Source organism: Mycteria americana, chromosome 7, assembly GCF_035582795.1.
Source record: "Mycteria americana isolate JAX WOST 10 ecotype Jacksonville Zoo and Gardens chromosome 7, USCA_MyAme_1.0, whole genome shotgun sequence".
Taxonomy (NCBI): domain Eukaryota; kingdom Metazoa; phylum Chordata; class Aves; order Ciconiiformes; family Ciconiidae; genus Mycteria; species Mycteria americana.
This window is the reverse complement of record NC_134371.1, coordinates 54,048,552-54,068,192: the sequence shown is the minus strand read 5'-3', so window position 1 is coordinate 54,068,192 and position 19,641 is coordinate 54,048,552. Positions and strand designations below refer to the sequence as shown.

Genomic DNA, 19,641 nt, shown 5'->3' with positions numbered 1-19,641 from the left:
AATTTTAATTTTTGACCGAGTGTCAGACACATTCTCGTGAATTCTAATATCGTATGTTCCCCATGTTTGTATCGTAGTTGTTCCTGAAGTGGACATTTAATGGCAGAGAATAGGAATATATTTTAATTTTAAGCTGTGTATGAACAGCTCACTAATAATTTGTAAGCAAAGAAGAAAGCATAGTTTCCTTTATCTGTTGTATTTCAGCCTGTTACATCAATAATTAATCTCTGGTGTAAATATTACTATCATATCTTTAAATGATCTATTTCACTCTTTTGAATCAACATATTTTCTTAGGAGTCCCTAATTTGGGGTTTGACTTAGGACAAAAATCAGACCTTATTAAATGTGGCTTTTGTTTCTGAATACTTTTTATTCTCTTTATCTGTAATATGTCAGCCACTCTGTTTACTGTCAGAAGTCTGATGTTAATCCATTTTCTTGGCTGAAGCAAAAAAAAAATTAACAACAGTGTTTGAACCTGAGGATGCCAATTTAAGCATATGAAACACATATAAAGTCTTATTTTTAATTTAACAAAACCCAGTCAATTTTATTTGAAATTGTTTCCATATTTAAGCCTTAGTTTTATATTAAATTTCAGGCTACCAATTATTTTTGGACTACACTTACAAATTAATGAAAACAGACGGAATGTATGATTAGAAATTTTGGCATATTGAGCAGTCAGGCTGAACTGAAAAATATTTGAATGTATAATATGTAGGACAAAATTATATCAAAGAGCTATTTGATTGCAAAACCAAGGGTGCAAAAGGATGCTTTGAAGAAAGGCAGAGAGCGCATCTGAGCTTGGCCCCACTGCACACTGTACAGGATGTGAGCATGTGGCCTCATCCAAATGGCTGTGTCCCAGTCGAGTGTCTGTATACTTGTATCTCTAGATGTGAATTCACTCCTTTAAGAGAGTGAAACAAATAATTTCAATAAAAACTGTCCAAAGAGAAGGGAAGAGGAGAGAGATTCTGGTTTTAAAAAACACTGCATAACATGTATTTTCATGTAATGATGTTCAGAATTAAAATATTTACCAAGAAACATGGGTTGTAATTTTTTTATGTTACTGAGAAGAATTTGTCTTTAATAGACAAGGAGAAGATTTAAAGGTTCATGCCAGGTTTGTTGCCCTGCTATTTTTACATGCATTCTAGGTGACTGCCAGGATTTTATCAGGGTTGCTAGTTATGGTTTTGTTTGGAGTTCTGCTGAAAGTATGCTTTTCTTCTCTGTATTCCTTGAGCTGGGTGCTTTAAGTAGAACAAAATTTGTACCCAGGATATCAGCCTTTCTTTTCTTTTTCTTAGGGTGAGTATATACATGCTGCTTTTTTTCCTTAGAGGAAGGAAGGAAGAGAAACTTTGTGTTTCAACATGAATGGCTATGAGGCTGCAAGTTTTCCAGAAAAGTATAAAGCTTTGATCTTCTAGCTGAAGTTGTTGTAATTAAGGAGTAAGAGAAGCTGATTTTAGGTTAGATTTATAAATCTTTTCTGTGTAGGCTGGGTAGAGTGTTGGGAAGGAACTCAATAAGCTACATCCAAGTGAATGCGTGTGAAGCAAGCATAAGAGAAGGTGGAAACAAATTTGGTATCCTGTATTTGCTTTTGGACAGTTTGCCAAGTCTGCTTTGTTAATTCTGTGAAATAACAGATTGATGAACTATATACAATTTTAAATGCTACAGTCTTGGTGGAGGGTGGTGATGAACATTAATGAGGTGCTTTTAATAAAGACTGTTCTTGAATCTGAACTAGTGGTGTAGCTTTTCAGTTATGAGAGTATGCTCCTGCAGTTCCTACAGTCCATGAGTTGGGTTATCCTACACAAAACGAGGAGATAAGATACCTTCAGAGCTTGGCATCCATATGGTATATTTTCACTGGGTTTGAAATACTGTTCTCCATAGGGGCTGGTGCCGCACATAGACTAGTCCAGTTGCTGGTGGATGTAATTTAGAGTTACTGAAGCAGTCATCATTAATGGAGTATGGACTACTAATGTATTTAATCTACTCTTAATTAGCTCATGGACAGAGGTCTTAATGAACATACACCTGAAGATAATAAGGAGGGTACAGAGATGTAGTTAATCCAGTAATTGTAACAAGTGAATCTCCAGAAAGAACAAAAAGTGAGCAGGTTATAAACTGTTAGTGAAATCCAGATGAGTAATGAATGTTCTAGTGCTGCTCTTGTTTTAACTAAAGAAAGAGCTGCACGATTTGAGTTAGTTCAAATAATTTCCTTCATGATCCCCTCCTGCCCATTTCCTCCTTTCTCTTTCTACCCATCTTTCCATATGTGCATTTTAGCCCCACAACATCCTTAACACCTTGTTAGGTTCAGAATTGGATCATTAAGGACTAAAGTAATGTGTTCCCATTTTGATGTGTTTTCCAGGACCTATCTATTCATTCTACTCTCTGAGAAGTTCTGTAAGAAACTGTATTTAGTGTGCCAAAATAGTATTTTACTTCAGTGGATATAGTAGGGATTGCATAGATTTAAGGCGTACCTGAAAAGGTAATTCAAATGTAGATTTCAAACTGAGTAGAACTTATAATTGCATTCAACGTGGAGTCCCAAAAGCCATTCATCTTCAGAACTTGGCCATGTTTGACATCCTGAATGCCCAACAAACCTTCCGGGAACCATGCAGAGTTGCATTACACAGCATGCTAGCGTTGTTCACCTTTCACAACTTTTCAGAAAAATTAGGTACCAGCAGTGTTTTCAAAAATTACAATAATATGTCGTTTGCCTTATTTGGCTGATAAATCAGTTGATACTTTCTTCTGAAAGTGTCGTCTTTACAGAGGCAGAGGAATGGAAATGTCAAAGTAGGTTACCTAATAATACATAAGCAGTCCTTTTCACTTCAGATAAGTATTTATTTAGGCTTTCATTTCTGCGTAATTTAAGTATTGGGTTTTTTCTATCATATAAGAAAGGTGAAGAGAGGGCTCAGTAATTGCAATTACTAAGTTCATTATTTTGATATTTCATTTAAATGGGATGCCATGTGTTCTGTCCGTGTGTTCCGTGTCCGTTCTCTGCCCCCCCCTTCCTCCCCCCCCACCCAAGAGTGGAGGAAGGTGGATCTTATAGTGGAAATAAGTTTAAAAATTCACCCAATGTATTGCAAACTGGTACTTCATTTTGGCAGTTTTCTTGGGAAGAGTTTAACTTGAGAGGAATTGGAAGAAAACCAGAATCTTCCCACATGCCACGTGACTCCCATAAATAACAACTCTGTGTTGAGGTTGTTAGGAAAAGTTATGAGCATCTGAGAGCAACTCTAAGTGAAACATGTTTTTTCTTCCAGGAGGAAGAAAAGAAGCCTCTGGCTAGTTACAAAATTTTAAGCATTTTTCTCAAAGTGGTTCAAGTAAACTAAGGTAATAAATTCAAGAGATAACATGTCTTCCAGCTCTGCCAAATTAGAGGGGTTTTTGCTTCCTAGAAATTAGAAGGGCCTGCATGATGCTATCATAAGGTAGACTTTACCTATTCAAAATTGGAATATTCAAAACTTTTTTTAGTAGTAGTAATCATGAATAGGATGCCCGTATCACTGCAAGATTAAGGATAACATTCCCAGGTATTAGCAGGAATCCGCCCAAATGGTAAAGGCCTGTGTAGGCAAATTCTGTTTTCCCTGTGTGCAGTCTGCAGTGGAGGTGTGCAGTGAAGCTGTCAGTTATTTCAGACGTGCATGTTTCTGCGACTCCAGACTTTTTGGCAGAGATCTCTCATTTACAGATAAAAATATTTGGACGTTTGTCATTTGTCACAGTGCTCAAATTCTGACCTGCGTAGGTTTCCTGTGTGCCGTTTGGGGTGGGTTTTCTTTGCGAGAGTTCTGCTGATCAGGACAAATCAAAAGAAATACCAGTGGCATCTCTCAAAAACAAACAAAAAACCTGTCTTTGAACAATTACTTGTTTTTCTTGGCTTGCTTTCATACATACAGTCATCACGTAATAAACCCAAGCAATTTATAATTAATCTGCGGAAGGTCAGAGCAAGACTCTGGAAGCTCTTTGCCAGGGAATTGTTAGCTCCTGGGTCTGTGACAGCCATTTCTTATCGGGTAGGGCTCTTGCCTTTTGATACTAAGGTGAGAAGGGAGTTAAAGGTGTGTATATCTTGAGATAACTTATATTGTCATGAACATTTCATTTCTGTAAATACCAGAAATAGAAACCAGTGGAAAGAAAATTGGAGTGAACTTTGATAGTTAATATTGTTCCGTACCAAATGCATTGGATCTATGCCGCAAAAATTTCTTTACCTGTTAGAGTGTTCATTAGCTCAGTAGGCAAAGGGAAGAATAACTCTGTGGTCAAGTCTTGCTTGAATACGACTTTGGGGAATTCTTTGGAAAACAGTGGTATAGAAGAGTCTTGCCATATCCTTGTCGAGGAGAATATGGGGTTGAGTGTCAGTGCTTTGAGGTGACCTACTGTGAGAAGCTGCTTTTAGTGGCATTTCACAGCATGAAATACAGTGATTTTCAGGATGCATTTTTAATTATTGTTTGCTCCTATTTCTCTTTAAAGCAAATTAACGATAAATACAGTTGCAACTAATGGATGTTTTTGTATCTAGTTAAAAAATAACTTCAATAATATTTGCTGTCAGTTTACCTGTCAATTAAATTTTATATTAAATTTATGAAAAATATTTTTAAATCAATTTAAATATTGTTGAACTGTGGAAAAGTTTGTTCTTTGTGCAGTCTAATAGTGAGCTATAATAGAGCTAGCCAGCATAATGAGAACCTGCTTTTTAGAAAGAAAATCTTTGATTTTTAAACAAAATGCAGAATTGTCAAACTTCTTGGAATAAAGATGTTATGTATTATCAAGCATTGATTTTGCACTAAAAATAAGCAAAATCTGTATGTTCAGCACAGCTTGTAACTTAATTCCCTGTAAGCTGGTGAAGGACATCACTAGTTTCTTTTGATCTTATTAAAAAAAAATCTTTGATCATTTTGCTTTGAGAGTGAAAATGCAATTGCAAGGTTGTGGCTGCTTGAGGATTTGTATTATTAAGGAATTGTATCTTTTCTCTGCTGTCATTCATACTGCATGCTGAGCTGACATGCCATGAGAATTGTTTGATTTTGTTCATCATTACAAGTAATGGTGTATTTTATCCATACTTGCTTCTAAAGCTTTTTTCGGAGTTCTGTGTTGTGAATAAAGGCATTTGTGTAGCAACTTTTAGAATTTTGTTTTATGAATTCTTAATTATTGTTCTTAAAATTGTCTTTACTTGTATCAATAAATATCAAGTGACACAGCATCTTGGCAAGTTTACATTAACAAAAGGAAAGAATAGAAACAGCTATGCATTTAATCTTGTAACGTTTCTATCCTGGAAAGTGCTTTCTGCTTTCCTGTGCTTTAAACAAATATTAGAATAAATTAAGTATATTTGTAGTCATGTATTTCTCTTGTTCTTAGTAAGTGCAAGAGTGAAAGATAGATCTTCTGACCATTCTGCCTACTGGCAATTGCGTCTTGCAATAAAAAGTTTTCTCAATTTCAAGATAGCTGTCTGAGCTTCAGTTATTTTGGCCTTTATTGTAAAGTAGCGCTTGGGAATGCCAAAGGATACTATGGACTGAGAAGTAATGTGCCTGTTTGCTTACTGGTAGCTGGAAAACACATTTCATAAATAGCAAAAGGGAAACATTTCACTTTAAGTAACTTGGTAAATGATTTCTGTTATATCCAAATGCAAATACTATTTAAGAATATATCCAGACTGCTACTAAATAAATTCACCTTGCATGAAACAAACTGGATATAAGTTGTAATTTATAAATGAAAACCCATCACAGATAGGGGGAAAAAAATAAGGTCTGTGCACTTTGCCTCTACCTCACTAAGAAAAATAGCCAGTAATTACAAAGTTGGTGTGTGAATTATTTCCCCTCTAAAAAATCTGAGATACTTAGTTGTGTTTATACAACACATTACAGATGAATGACTGAGTACCTTTAAAACTTGCTGCTCAGTATTACAGTTTTCATACCTCACGCTTTGTTTAGTCTTAAACCAGCAGATGGCATTTGTTACTCCATTTAAATGCAGACTAACATAAATTCTGTAAACCCAGTGTAATTAACTTCAGTATATAGAGAAATCCTGTTGTCTGAGCTGCACTTCTGATGCCTCTGTATTAATGCAAGTTCCTGTAACTGGGATACTGCTTACTTAGCACAATGTGTATTAGGAGCATTTAAGAAACTTTGAAATATCCTCTTACACATTCTACAGCCTCTTGTCTTGGGGCCAGCAGCATCCCTTCTACTTTTCAGGGATTTAATGCCAATTTTCCCCTCTAGCTCCTGTGCGGGATAGTGCTGGATCTCTACTAATTTGGTCTTTCCCCTGTTTTGTAGAGTATCTGAAGCTGAGCAGGCTGGTAGGAGTGGAGGGACCAGGACACTCCAGTGCAGTCTGTAGTCTAGCGGTAAGGCACAGGAATACAGGATCTGTTCCTAATACAAGCAGAGGCGTGCGCATTGCCACAGCACATGACCAAATGTTTTGTACTTTAGACCATACTTTGTGAAAGCCACTACTGTATTCTGATTTGCACTGTACTCTTTCATTCTGTGAAGAAGCACTATCCCTTCCGATGAAGTAACTTTGGTTTTGCTTTCTTTCTTATTTAGATATTTTCCTAACTGAAGCTAAATGTCATATAATTGGGGAATGCTCCAGTTTTGGAGGAAAACAAAAGTATCAATTTAAAATACTTAGCTCAACGTGGAGTCAGTTGTTTTTATTTTGTTGTGGTTTTTTTCCTCTAGGGAATGTGCTGGTGATTTAAAATGCAGACAGGCTTCCTGAAAGAGGTACTAAAATGATTCTAGTTACTCTAGTATTTATCATTCTGGTCTTTTACTGTACAATACAGAATCTGATAGTAGAGTGTAGCTACTAGTAAAGAATTTTTATCTACAAAACTTTAGTTTTGGTGAGCATTTTACTACTGTCCCTTCTCTCACTTCCTTCTGTTATCCCATATCAAGAATTAGCTCTAAGCACAATCCCAGATCTCTCAGGTTTAATTATCGTTTGTTATGTGAGGCACTCTTGACTCGGGATACATAATGCTTAATTCGTCCTGAGCAGCAGTTTTCAAATGTAAATGTGCCTCTCGGGGGAGTTCCTTAATATAACTAAGTGGCTAAACCAAGGAAGGATAGACCAAACCTGCAGATTCTAGAAAAAGTAGAGCTTATCAGCCTGAAGCTTTCTGGAGCCAAGATCCCCTCCGCAGCAGCTGCTTACCCGCAGGAGCCTTTACTGTTTTGTGAGAGAGACAGATCGTCAGCATCGTTGTTCTGATGGGAGATGGGCCAGAATTCAAGCAGGTAACTTCTCCTTCAACCCAGTCAGATATTGAGCAAAATGTCCAGGTTTTTAGTGTGTTTCTTCTGACTCAGGAACTTCATCTTATTCATTTTGATGGATAACCCATTAATGCTCATTATTAATCAACAGTATATTTTGTTGTAAATTAAGTGGACCAAAACCTTTGTCTGCTGTTAGTTTTTTCAGAGAGACAGAGTTACTGAATTGCTAAATTTCTTCAAAAATTAACCTTGGATTTTAATTTAAATAAGTCCATACACTTAACCTGTTTTTTTTTTCTAGACCTCATTTGTCCAAAAGCAAGAGTATCTTAGTCATGGCAGAGAACTATTTTATGCAAGTATAGCAAAACCCACTTACACAGGTCTTAGGGTACTTTCTATTTTGCTGAAAAGTAACAAGAGTTTGTACAAAACTTCTGATTGTATGTCAAACTATCTTAAATAGTGCTATGAAGTAACTATGGAGAGTTGAGTAGCTTATGATCTGGAAGGGCATGGACCAAGCAGATTTCTACAAGTACTTTCAGAAGATTTCTTGTACTTATGTGAAAGCAGGTATTTCAAAGATGGAGCTTCTCTAAACTTTGTTTTATTATGGAGCTATTGTGTGATCTTTATTCACATTCTGAAAACCTCTGTCTTGCAATGTGACAATCCCAGACCATAAGCACCAGTGAGCACATCATCTTGAAGGAAGCTGTAAGAAAAGCAAGGAGGAAGGAGCCATGTTGGAAAGGAGAGGAATCCAGTTCTCTTTGGCAAGTTGGACAGTTTTGTGGAAGATTTGGCTTGTAAAGAAAGAGTTCTCTGTCCCCTTCTTCTCAACACTAGATTTGGGACTATGACTACAAGCTATTTGACTTCAAAAAAACCAGATATGTGTTGATAGAAATGAGGAAACTTGATCTGCTGCCGTGGTATGTGTACATGGTAAACCACATCATCTTCAATGGTGAGTTTGTCAAATTTGGACAAGAAAACTGATGGGAAGAGTGAGAGCTTTTAGCTTGCCTATGAAAAATCAGATGCTGAATACAAGGAGGATTTGAGTTTTTTCTTTTTTTTTTTTTTTTTTTTCCTTGTCTACATTCTTAGTTATTTTTTTAATTCCTTTTTTATCATCACAGATAAAGAATAAACGATGCTGTTGGACCATGCAAGCCTTAATTTATGCTTCCTGATGAGAGATGAAGGTATTAGATGTCTGCTGCAATTAAGCTTGTGTACAGTAGATGCCAGTAGAGGTCTACTGAGTCAAACCAGAAATATGACCAGCATTTCCATAGCAACAACTTCCTCTTGGCAGTCCTATTTATAGAAGTGCTGCAGTCCCAGCCGTAGTACTGCTCTCAGAGGGGCTCTCCAGTAAGGGTTAACCTTTTTAGAAAAAAAATGTACATGTACACTAAGACTGCATGGGTTTACTTTCTTTTGTTTTATTAAACAGTGAAGTCATTGGTTGTGTTTATTTTGTTTATATACATTTTGAAAAATCTTTGTTTCAAAATGGAAAGCCATTAAATCTGTAAGATATTAGCAAATACTGCTCTTCCTTCCGTGTGTTTAAAAAGAAATGCAAGCTAGTGGCATAGTGCTGGACGTATAGTGAAAATCAAAATATATCTGCTTTTTAAAGAAGTCTTTTTCTGCCTCTTTCTACCCATAATTCTTTCTGAAATATGCATGCCTGGCAAGACTCAAAATGGAGTGTGTTTACATAATTTCTGATGAAAATGTTCTTTTCTTTTTAGTTATGAAATAGCTATCTGTATACTTTGTTTTACATCCTTTTCTCTCAAGCTTTATATAATAACTAGAAAAATATACATATTTCCTCAAGCTTATAGCACAGAATGCTCTAGGTTCTTCAGTGTATATTTTAAAACAAATTTTAGAGTTATTAAATGCTTATAAACTTTTGTATTTTATAATTCAAAATTAGACACTTACATTATTTTCTTTTTCTTAAATGTGTTGGCTGCATCTTTCAACTTATAAATATTTTATTGGTCAATAAGAGACCTGCTAAATTTAGCAATATCCTCAAGCTCTTAAAAATGGAGGCACCCTCACTAACACTTTGTATCAAATAATTGCTCACTCCTTTTGTAATAAATAATGAATACTAAAGTTGGACTTTCGTTGTTGAAATAACTGATGCATAAAGGAAAAGATGTGCTTCATCAAGCCATCATTTTTTAAAGCAAATAAATAAGCTGTCTTTAACCTCTAGAAAAAAATTCTTTATTATTCATTTATAAGGTTTCTTTAAGTTGTTTTTTCTGTAGATTACAAACAAAATAAATAGGCGTAAAATGTCACAGTACGTCTTTTTTACTTGTGGATAAAGGCCAGTCCTGAAAAGGAGAAATACTGATTTTAAATATTTAGAATAAGAAGATATAAAAGAATATTTTTATTTAGCCCTTAAAGAGAAGTAGAACATCCATAAACAGGCAGATTGAGACTCAGCTTCGTAGGTAACCAGGAGAATGTTAGGTTTCAAGATTTGGAATTAAGACCTAAATTTTAGTTAAATGTAGGTGATCTGAAATTTATTTTGCATCATGGATCCCTTTTTCAAGGTCCTGTCAAGGAATACAGTTAATTGTCTTTAAAACTCCTGTGTGCCTTTGCAAGAAATTCATGCTTAGCTTTCATTAAACACTAGAGAAGAGACTCCCAGTTTTGACATAGTATGAGAGAATTTCAGATCTGTGTATGAAACTAAGAAGTACAGCATTAGATCCTAGAAGTAAAATAAATACATTTCAAAGATATATAGGTGTGCTGTAGTTTTTAGTGTTTTTCTATTTTGTACTTCTTTAAAATTCAGGAATTTCATGGTAACTTTACTTGGGAAACATTTTTAATATTTTAAATTGATACTGTGTGCCTTTTTCTGTATTGCAATTGAAGTAGGACTGTACAAATCATGCCACTACTCAACCATCTAGCTTTTTCGAGGAAAGGAGGGTGCTCTCTTTCTTAATCCTAAATTTTTAAGTCTTGACTGGTAGGGTAGCATAGCTTCTTAGAAATTGAGAAATGATGTTTTAGCAGAGATTATTAAGAAGAAATTGTCCACGTAGCCACATTATTCCTGACTCTTTTTCAGCAAGAAGCGGAAAGAGTCTGTGGCTGGGTTATCGTGCTGTGTGTTGTTACCTATGGTTGAGAGAGACACACTGGGCATCAGCTGCTGGGAAATGCACGCAAGGTTATGGGCTGGCCATCAGGAAAAGTATAAATGGTTTTGTTGCCTTTATCAGATTGGAGGACCACAGCGTTAGCCCTTTTCTATAGTTATCATCATTATGTTGTTTTTTATAAATTTGTGGGAGAGCACCTTAAAATTTTTTACTGAAATATTATTTATCAAAATTCTATAACTTACACATGTAATGTTCACATTCATGGCTGAATCTCTTACCCACCCCTCTGGGTGTTCTAATTTGTTTTAAAATATCACCAAGATTTAGTGGCTAGAATTTAGTGAAAATAAAATTTCTGCCTAAAAGAAATTCTTAACATTTCAGTGTTGACTTTGGCTGCAAGGAGAAGTTGGAGCTTCGTTATCTCTTGTAGAACAGAAATTTTAGAAACTGGTTAGAAACATTGAAGCAACTCTCTTTTACATTTTTCTATGTAACACCTTCCTTAAATTGTATGCCTAGCCAGTTTGAACTGAGTGTGTTTGGGAGTGCTTTGGAAGAGATGGAGCTCTGCAGGCAAAGGAAACCACTGCACCAGCACTGAGCCCCTGTGCCAATGTTGCTTGGTCGGACACCGGGGTTGTGAGCTCCCTGGCATACACCAGGTAGCAGATACACTGTGTAGCCTGGGTAGCTTGGGTTTATTTTGCAATAAATATGAACAAAGAGTGGATTTTCAACACTTCCCCGGCTGTAGAAACTAATAGGAGACCTGGATGGTAACTGGCTAGTCTTAATGTCTTCAAACTTTAATTGTTTTAGATAACTGACCTGAAGTAGGCTATTGTTTTGTAACAGAAGGGTTTCCTAGGCCACAGAGACTGTCTGTAGAGTAAAAGTTACTCGGTGACAGTTAAATGAACCTAGTCAGGCTTGATATTATATGGGCCATACCTGTGCACAGTTTGGCACACACCTGATATGACTTGCATTGAGTGGGTAGAACATCTGGATGTTGATGGTCTGGCTGGAGCACAGCCAACTTCTGCTCTTTTGGGAGGGCGTACGAGCTTAACCAGAAGCACTGCATGGCTTTAGGTCAAAGCTGGCTCAGGTTCTTCTTCCAGCTTGGAGCATGAGTAAGATGACCTCAAGTCTGTTTGCAGATGTCTGTATAAGCATTTATTGTATTTGAAGATTTACAAACTGTTCTAGGGGAAAGCAGTGCTGGCTAGCAAGTGGAAATCCTAAGACAAGCAGAGCCACAGAATTTTGCCTTTGATAAAGCACCATCCATTGCTGATTACTGAGCTGAGCTTTGGGGCAGTAAAATACTATGTCAGAGCTTGTGGACTCTGTGCTTCATATATAACATAAAAAATATTTGGTGTGGATAAATTAATGTTGCATTGATTCGGAAGATTAGTATGTCAATAAGATGAAAGATTAGGTAAAAGGAAGTAGGAGATTCCACCTTTAAAAATTGTGGACTTCATTTGAAGACATTGAAGTCCACGTGGGATGTGGGCTTCACAGAAAGTCGGTGTGGTAGTATTTTATATTATCATTGGGCAATGCCGATCAATGCCAAAAATTTCTGAGGTTAAGGAAGTGTACTACTATCTGTGTATAAATATGACCAGTACTTTATTTTCATGTTTTGCATGTGGAGAAGAACTTCTATAACAGAGTTCTCTGGCAGTCGTTTGTAAAATTCTGGCAAATCCAAGTTTTCTCTTAGGATGGCTTTTAATAATGCCTTTTTGATAACCTGTTTTCACTTAAACCAGTTCACTTCTGTGATCTCAGAGGGTGGATATTTCTGCTTCCTATTTTTGGCGCCTAATTCAAGTGTCCAGGTTAGTCACTTGGGTGCATTCAGAGCTCTGAATTTTGGTGGGCAGAGTTGGTCTCTGGCAGTTCCCTTATCTCTCCATTGACTCCAGAGGGTTGGCAGGCTCTAACTTACATAATGTGATGTGAGTTTTGTAAATTACCCTCTCTGAGATCAGGGAAATGAAATGGTTTAGTTGAAGACTTGTGTGAAAGATAAGACGACAGTAGCGTAAAGGCTCAGAACCATGGGAGAGGAGAGAGATGAGCACACCATTGTACCAGGTGGCTTTGTTTACTGGAGAAAACAGCCAAGGTCATAGAAAACAATAGTCTCTTGGAAGGATTCCCTGGATGCCTGGAGACTTGGGGTGAGCTACAGGGGAGCACAGCTGTACAATTCCAGAGGGGCTATAAGCATCCAGAGGGGCATAAGGTAGGGAAATAAGCATCTTGTTGCTGTCTAAGTATTTCTTATACTGCTGTATGGAAGGTAGCATAGCATTACTCTGTCATAAAGTGTTTGGTTATATATGGCACATAATATATCCCCTCTGCCTGTTTGTGACCCCTGCTAAGGCAAATGGATCCCCATGGTCTTCACTAGCTCTTGTTTCTGGCAGCAGAGCCTTGAACCGACAGGGTATCGTGGAAGTCAGCACTGATCCTGCAACAAAGCAGGTAAAAAGCTGGAAGGTGTAAGGTGGAAAAGGACCTGTAATGGGATCCAGGGAAGGTTGCAGCGCCTGACCCTGACAGGGGCGAGCAGCCTGGTCACCAACAAGATAGCAGGTGCTCATCCAGATTTGCAAACTGGTGTGTAAAATGTAAGTGTTTAGACATTGGGTTTCAAATTTTGAACAGGTGCTGGAGAGAGAAATTACATTTCCAGAGTATAATCTGGAGCCTCAAAGCAAAGGGTGTTTCTGCGCTTTGCGTAGGGTCTAGAAATTTAAACTGTTGCGTTGACTAAGGCCGATTACAACAACCCTGGAAGTGCCTGTTAGGAGGAATGTAGCCAAATCTGCAAAGTCTGTCCCTCGGCATTTTTATTGTTTTATCGTTATCATAGGCGGTTTGTCATCATGGGTTGTTTTTTTTTCTGAAGCAGAGAGCTGTTATGAAATAGTTATGTAATGTCCAAGGATGGATATCTGCTGACATTTGAAAACTATTCAGTGAGAAGTATGGTGAAAAATGAGAGGTATGTCTTTAACACGTGTTGACTGTAAGACAGGAGACAGATTGTGGAAAAGTTATTTCAATCTTTCCTAAGAATAGCCTTAATTTTTAAGAAGCTACATCTTATATGTGCAGAGAATATACTGGGAAACCTGCCTAATGTATAGGTTTCCATTTTCACAACAATGAATATTTAGTATTACCTGTTGTAAGCATGCAAAACTACATAATTTGCAAATTAATATAATTTAATGTTAAATACAGCTTTCAATTTATTTCCCCTATGTTCTGCACATTAAAAATGATGCTTTCTAGACTTACTCTACAGTTGAAAATACTCGAATTTCTTGTGAATGGAAAAACTTTCTTACGCAATTCCAGGAGACTTGCATGCAAAGCTTTTACATAAGCAATGTCAGGAGCTGGTAACCATGACTTTGTGACTCTCCTTCCAGCTGCCTTTGGGGCTGGGAGAGTGAGCACGCTGCTAGATAAACATCTGCCAACGCTGGTCGTTCTAGTACTTTATTACTGAAAAAGTTAAATGCATTTGGTTCATTCTTGGGAGTAAGTAGAACGCAGTTTGGGTAAGTATAATGCAGTTGTGTTTATATGTACGTTAGAATTCAACTTCTGCAGTCTGATTTTTCTCAAAGGAGGAAAAGAATACTTCCCCACCACCACCAATAATAAAGTAATAGTTTCTTCAGTAGTTTTTGCAAGTAACCTCCTTGCTTGGAAAGTTGTTTCGTTGAAAACATGAGATTACTAATGATTAGATTACAGCTGGTTATGTTTGCTATGATGATGGTAGTACTCCATCTTAATTACAGGGGAAGAACTGCAGAATAGTCACTTTTCTTTTTTCACGCATGGTTGTGGTAAATTAAAAAAAATATATCTGCCTTATGATCTTTACTTCTGAACAAGTTGTTTATAGTATTTTAACATAAAATGTGTATTTAAATATAAAATGTGATGCATTAAAAAGCTGTGAAAACACATGCTAGAGCAATTATTGTGTATTTTTTTATAAAAACACTTTTTGATTGACGTGAAAAGAGACTTTCAGGAGTATAAACCAGTACATTATAGAGCTTTTCTTAACAGGAAGTAGAAGAGAGTAGTGGTTAGAAAACACTGCATACAGGAAGCTTGACACATGCATAGCTCTTAGTGGCTCTGGGTTGTCCAGCTCCCTCCAGATATTTTCTCTTTTGCTTTTGTAAAAGTCGCCGGTGTGTATAGATGGCAGCTCAGAAGGAGGTACCTTGTAACCAGTGCACAGGGACAGCCACAGCGCTGCAGAGGCTGGAAGGTTTTGCTAATCGCCTTTTCCATAGGCATTCAAAGAGTGGTGCGCATGAACAGAGAGCGGCTCTGGAAAATGAGAGCCAACATTGCTCTGAACTTGCTGTCCTATGGGACAAATCAAGTAAGTAGGGGGTTTTGTTTGTTTTATAGATACTCTCTCTTCAGTTTGCCTAGCACGTGAAGAACTTGCGTGTTTGTGATCGAATATGAACACTGATCTGTGATATGTTCTGGGGGCAATTTTACAATTCGAAACCTAAAGGTATTAATTGGAAGAACAGCATATTGCATCAGGCAGGGGGAGGTGGGGGGCTGGTTCATGGCCTGGTGGCTGGCAGGAGAATTTATCCCTCGTCCCTTCTTTTCTCTTAAAGCACAGTTGATGTGTTTTGGCAAGCCGGGACCCCAGTTTTTACTTCTGAATTACTTCCTTTATTTTCAAATTAAATCAGCTAGTTCAGCAGAAATAGAAAACTCATTAAAGACTGTAATGTTTAAACTTTGGAATAGGCAGACATTGCTGCACAGATTAAACTTCTAATTATAGGGCTTTTTATCATTCGTCGTTTTATTTTAGGGGATATATACATCAGAACACTATACAGTGATAAACAGTATATAATTGTGTTTGGTTTTAACTATTACATATTAATTTAGTGTGGGAATGCTGACTATCATTAGCTTTAATTTCTTAATTAGTGAACAGTTTACAGTATTATTTGTATGGATTAAAACTTTTAATGATTGCATTTCGGTTAATAAGAGTGAGAGATTTCAAAAAATATCACAATCTGAGTAAATTGACATTTGATTTTCTTTTTTTTCTTTTAAAGCCATATATTCTTTTGGAAAGCAATTATTGTCTCTGTGGTTAAATACTCGTTTTAAAATGTTACAGTATGGTAATTGATGATAATTTTGTTCCAGATTTCAGATTCATTGATAGATTTGAGATAGCACAATTATTTCAGTTGAAAATAGGTCTTACTGGAAATGCTTAGCATCAGAGTGTTACCATGAAGAAAATCAATGTTTATACATCTCCCTGCTTGCAATTTAAAATATTATATGAGTAGGGAGTGAATCTGTTCTCAGAGGATAAGCAGTAAACATGGATACAAAAAGGTGTTAATGCATTGACCTAAAATAGATTAAATCTAGGTCTCCCAAGTGGGATGGGAAAGGATCGACTAGTTTTGTTGGGAACATAAATGATGGAAGTGCATAAATTGTGAGCTTCCACTTCTCCAAAATGTTTTCGGCTTGGTAAAAATAGAGGCATACTTGTGTTTATGTAGAAGCTCTTTTTTATGTAAATAGCTATTTGAAAAAATAACGCTGAAGCACTTTTGTTTATATAACATGAAGAAAAAAATGGTATTGACCTACTGACACTTACAAATTGTGACCTGTTTGTGTACAAGTCTCTACTATTTTTTCCCCCTCTATTTAAGGCAGGCTTCCTCATGTGACATGCTTGATGAGGAAATGGACTGTCGTGTCTCTTGATGATAAACATGGTGAAAATGGCTGTTCCGCGAATGCTATTTTAAGTCATAATTAAGTACAGTGGTTGCATGCAGTTTTTCTGAGCCAAAGTTACTGAGCTGGTAGCTGAATGGTGGTTGATTATGTAGCTTTGGTTTCGGGGTGAAATTCTGAATCTTTATCCTGAACCTTTACTCTCAATTTGTAGATTATTTTTAAAAAATTATAAATAAAAATACTGTAGGTATACATGGACTAAGTCTATGTTTCAAGATTCTCATTTCACTACCAGTGTAGCCAAAGGAGTGATAGGGAAGATAAGGAGTACAGTGGAGGGACTATTTCTGTCTACTACTGACTCCTAATTATATCTTTAGAAAAATACATCATCTGTGAAAATTCTTTGTGAAAAATGAAAGAGAAACAGTTTTGTTTGGTTTTTGGGTTTGGTTTTTTTTTTTTTTTTTGGTTTTTTGTGGTGGTGGTGGTGGGGGGTGTTTGTTAGTTTTGGTTTTTTTACCTGAGAATTCAATGTCATAGAATTGCATAGGGTCACTGAATTCAGGTCGTAGATTAATTTCAGAGAAAGTTTAATAGTGTTTTAGAAACACACTGGTGTTTGTCTTGTTGGATATTTGAATATTCTCAACTATTCTGCCCATATCACTGCAACTTATTGAAATGTTGGTGTAAGGTTTTAGGTGAAGCTACATAGCAGACAGTGCGAATTACTCTTGAAGTTCAAGGCAAAAGCAGTCTTTTTAATTCCTGAAAAAAGTTTGGGAAGTGACTTCTCAGAATTTTTGTTCTTTTAGGTTTGAGGTGGACTTAATTTGAAAAAAAAGTTAATATATTTATACCTTTTGCTGTAATGAAATACTGTAACAGGTCTGTTTCTATGTATGTCCTTTTACAAGCGGTTACTGCTGAAGCTACGGGTTTGCTGAAGGGGAAGGAGCTGCCCCTTGTTGGGTGCACTTTTTGTTTGTATTGTCAGTCATCTAATGTTGTGGGTTTGAGTAATCTGCCACGTGGTCTACGGCCTTAGGGGTTTGTCAGTGGTTAATTTTGCAATTTAACATCTTTTCTTCGTTATTTTGATATGTAAAACATAAAACATGAAGTGCCTTGCATTGTTGGTTGGTGCATGAAACAAATGGATGTGTTTTGTAAAGTCCTCAGAATCCAGTAGGGCAGAGGTGGCTGAGGACACTGCGGGCCTTGGAATCTCTTTTTAAAAGCTGCCTGAGTGCCCGTGTGATTGTACAGCCTGAACCGGTAACCAGGTCAGTTGTGCTGCACAGCCAAAGGATGAAAGGGATGTGATGGTAGTCATCGGAACCATGTATTTCATTCTTAGTTTAGACGTCTTGACTGTGACCGCTTGCAACTATATGGAACCTACGCTTTGATTTTTCTTTCGTTTTTGTAGTTGCTTGTTGCTCTTTGAAAGATTGATATGGGAAAGGAAAGGAGAATGAGGCTGCTTGGTTTTTAATGTAGAGACAGTAAGATCAGTGTGAATCTTTTATTCTTGAACTGATATAAATATTTTCCAAGTCTGTGCATAATAAGAGAACGCATTAACAACTTGGATAGCTGAAATGGTCAGGAGAGTCACCACTATTGCATCTTTCTGGCGTCTTCATAGTCTCTAAATTGCAAATGGATGGGTGATGAATAGTCAAAGGAATATTATTTGGTCTTTAACTGATTCAAAATAGTATCAATATACTTTCAAATACTGTGGAATGTCTTACAGAGATTTAGCTGAATAATCACTAGATAGATATACGTGTAGAGAAAAATACACGTGAAACAGGAAATAATGTACAGAGTACATTGTGTGAATTGATTAAAGCTTTAGAATAACTACTAGTTGGGTACAAGTCAACAGATAATTCTGGTCTAAGGTTGCCATGGAAACAACCAGTGCTTGATATAATTGAGAGCATCTTAAAACCTCCTGGTGTTTGCATGCTTTTTTCCCCCTGCCATTTTGAGTTGCTCTAGGCATGAATAGGTAGCATTGGTCAGAACAGAAGTAGTTAATGAGCAAAACCAAATACCCGTGTCCTGAATATTGATTGTGGTTTACTACTGGTATCTTGTGCTTCATAGTTTTTTGCATCACAAGGAGCTCGTAAGGAAGAGCAGCTCTCTGGATTCTGTGTGCTCTCTCTTTCCAGATAGTGTGTAAGTGTGTTTAGAGATTGAAGCACTGATTTTGTAGGGATTAACATACTTCATCAACTGTTGGATTAATATTAGGAGCAATATGTTTCTGAAAACTAGCTTTTCAGCATGAATGGTAAGTCTTTTCTATTACCTTTGACACTATTTTTTTGTTTCGTCTTCACAATCAGGAAAAATCTACCGGGTTTTCCTTTCTTGTCTGCATAGCTGCATTGACTACTGATCTCTTTGTTTTTGTAATCGACTCGCTGTGGGTTTCTATTAAAAATTACTGGTCTTAAAGATTTGCAGCTTTTATTAAACATTTTGCTTTGCATAACTGCTATTTAGTATTTGAAATTCTATTTTAAAGCTTTCTTTTAGAAGTAACTGTTCCACATCATTAAATACGGCACAGAATCTGATTTGGAAAATTTTATAATTGAATGATATATATGTCAGTTCACTTAATTTTCTGTACCACTCAAATTATTTTATCTAAATTGATACAAATACAGAGGCCTTCTGAAATTATAATAATCATCGCCTAAAAATTCGGAACTAGCTTGTGTTGGTTTTCATCTGAACCAGCTTATTCTTCTATGGTTTTTATTCTTTCTAAATGATGGGATAGCAGAATAGTTGAGGTCGTTCATGGAAGTAGGGGAGGGGAGTCTCATTTGGAATGAGATATAATAGATCTAGTAAACTTATCAGGCAGGTATTTGCTTTCCAAAACCACCGTGTCTACTTATTATAACATACTTTGAATTTAATGGAATTATGAAGCACTTTATTCTTACTTGGAATATTATTGAAAGTTGTATCTAATTATATAAACTCTGTATGTTTATTTCCTTAGAAACAGATATCCTTTGAAAATTGTTTGCAAAAAGCCCAAATATATTAGTTTCTGAAATGATGCCTTTTGGTTTCAAGCAGATAGTCTGGAGCTTTGGAAAATGACTTAAGAGGGTTAGAGATTGCTTGAAAAGAAAAAACAGTTAATCACGTATATGGGGTTTGTGTGGATCTGTCTGTGTGTGTGGTTTTGCTTTATCCTGCAAATT

General features: G+C 36.5%; 1 protein-coding gene across 2 annotated transcripts in view; it reads left to right on the top strand.

The window, feature by feature from the left end:
* Window positions 1–19,641, top strand: part of PRKACB (protein kinase cAMP-activated catalytic subunit beta) — a 76,264-nt gene that overhangs the window by 23,311 nt on the left and 33,312 nt on the right. Inside the window, exon 2 of one of the 2 annotated variants that reach the window (XM_075508493.1) lies at window positions 6,441–6,511. The exons of the other annotated variant lie outside the window; for it this stretch is intronic. The gene's annotated coding sequence lies outside the window, so the exon portion shown is untranslated. The remainder of the gene's footprint in view (window positions 1–6,440; window positions 6,512–19,641) is intronic. 2 annotated transcript variants of the gene reach the window in all.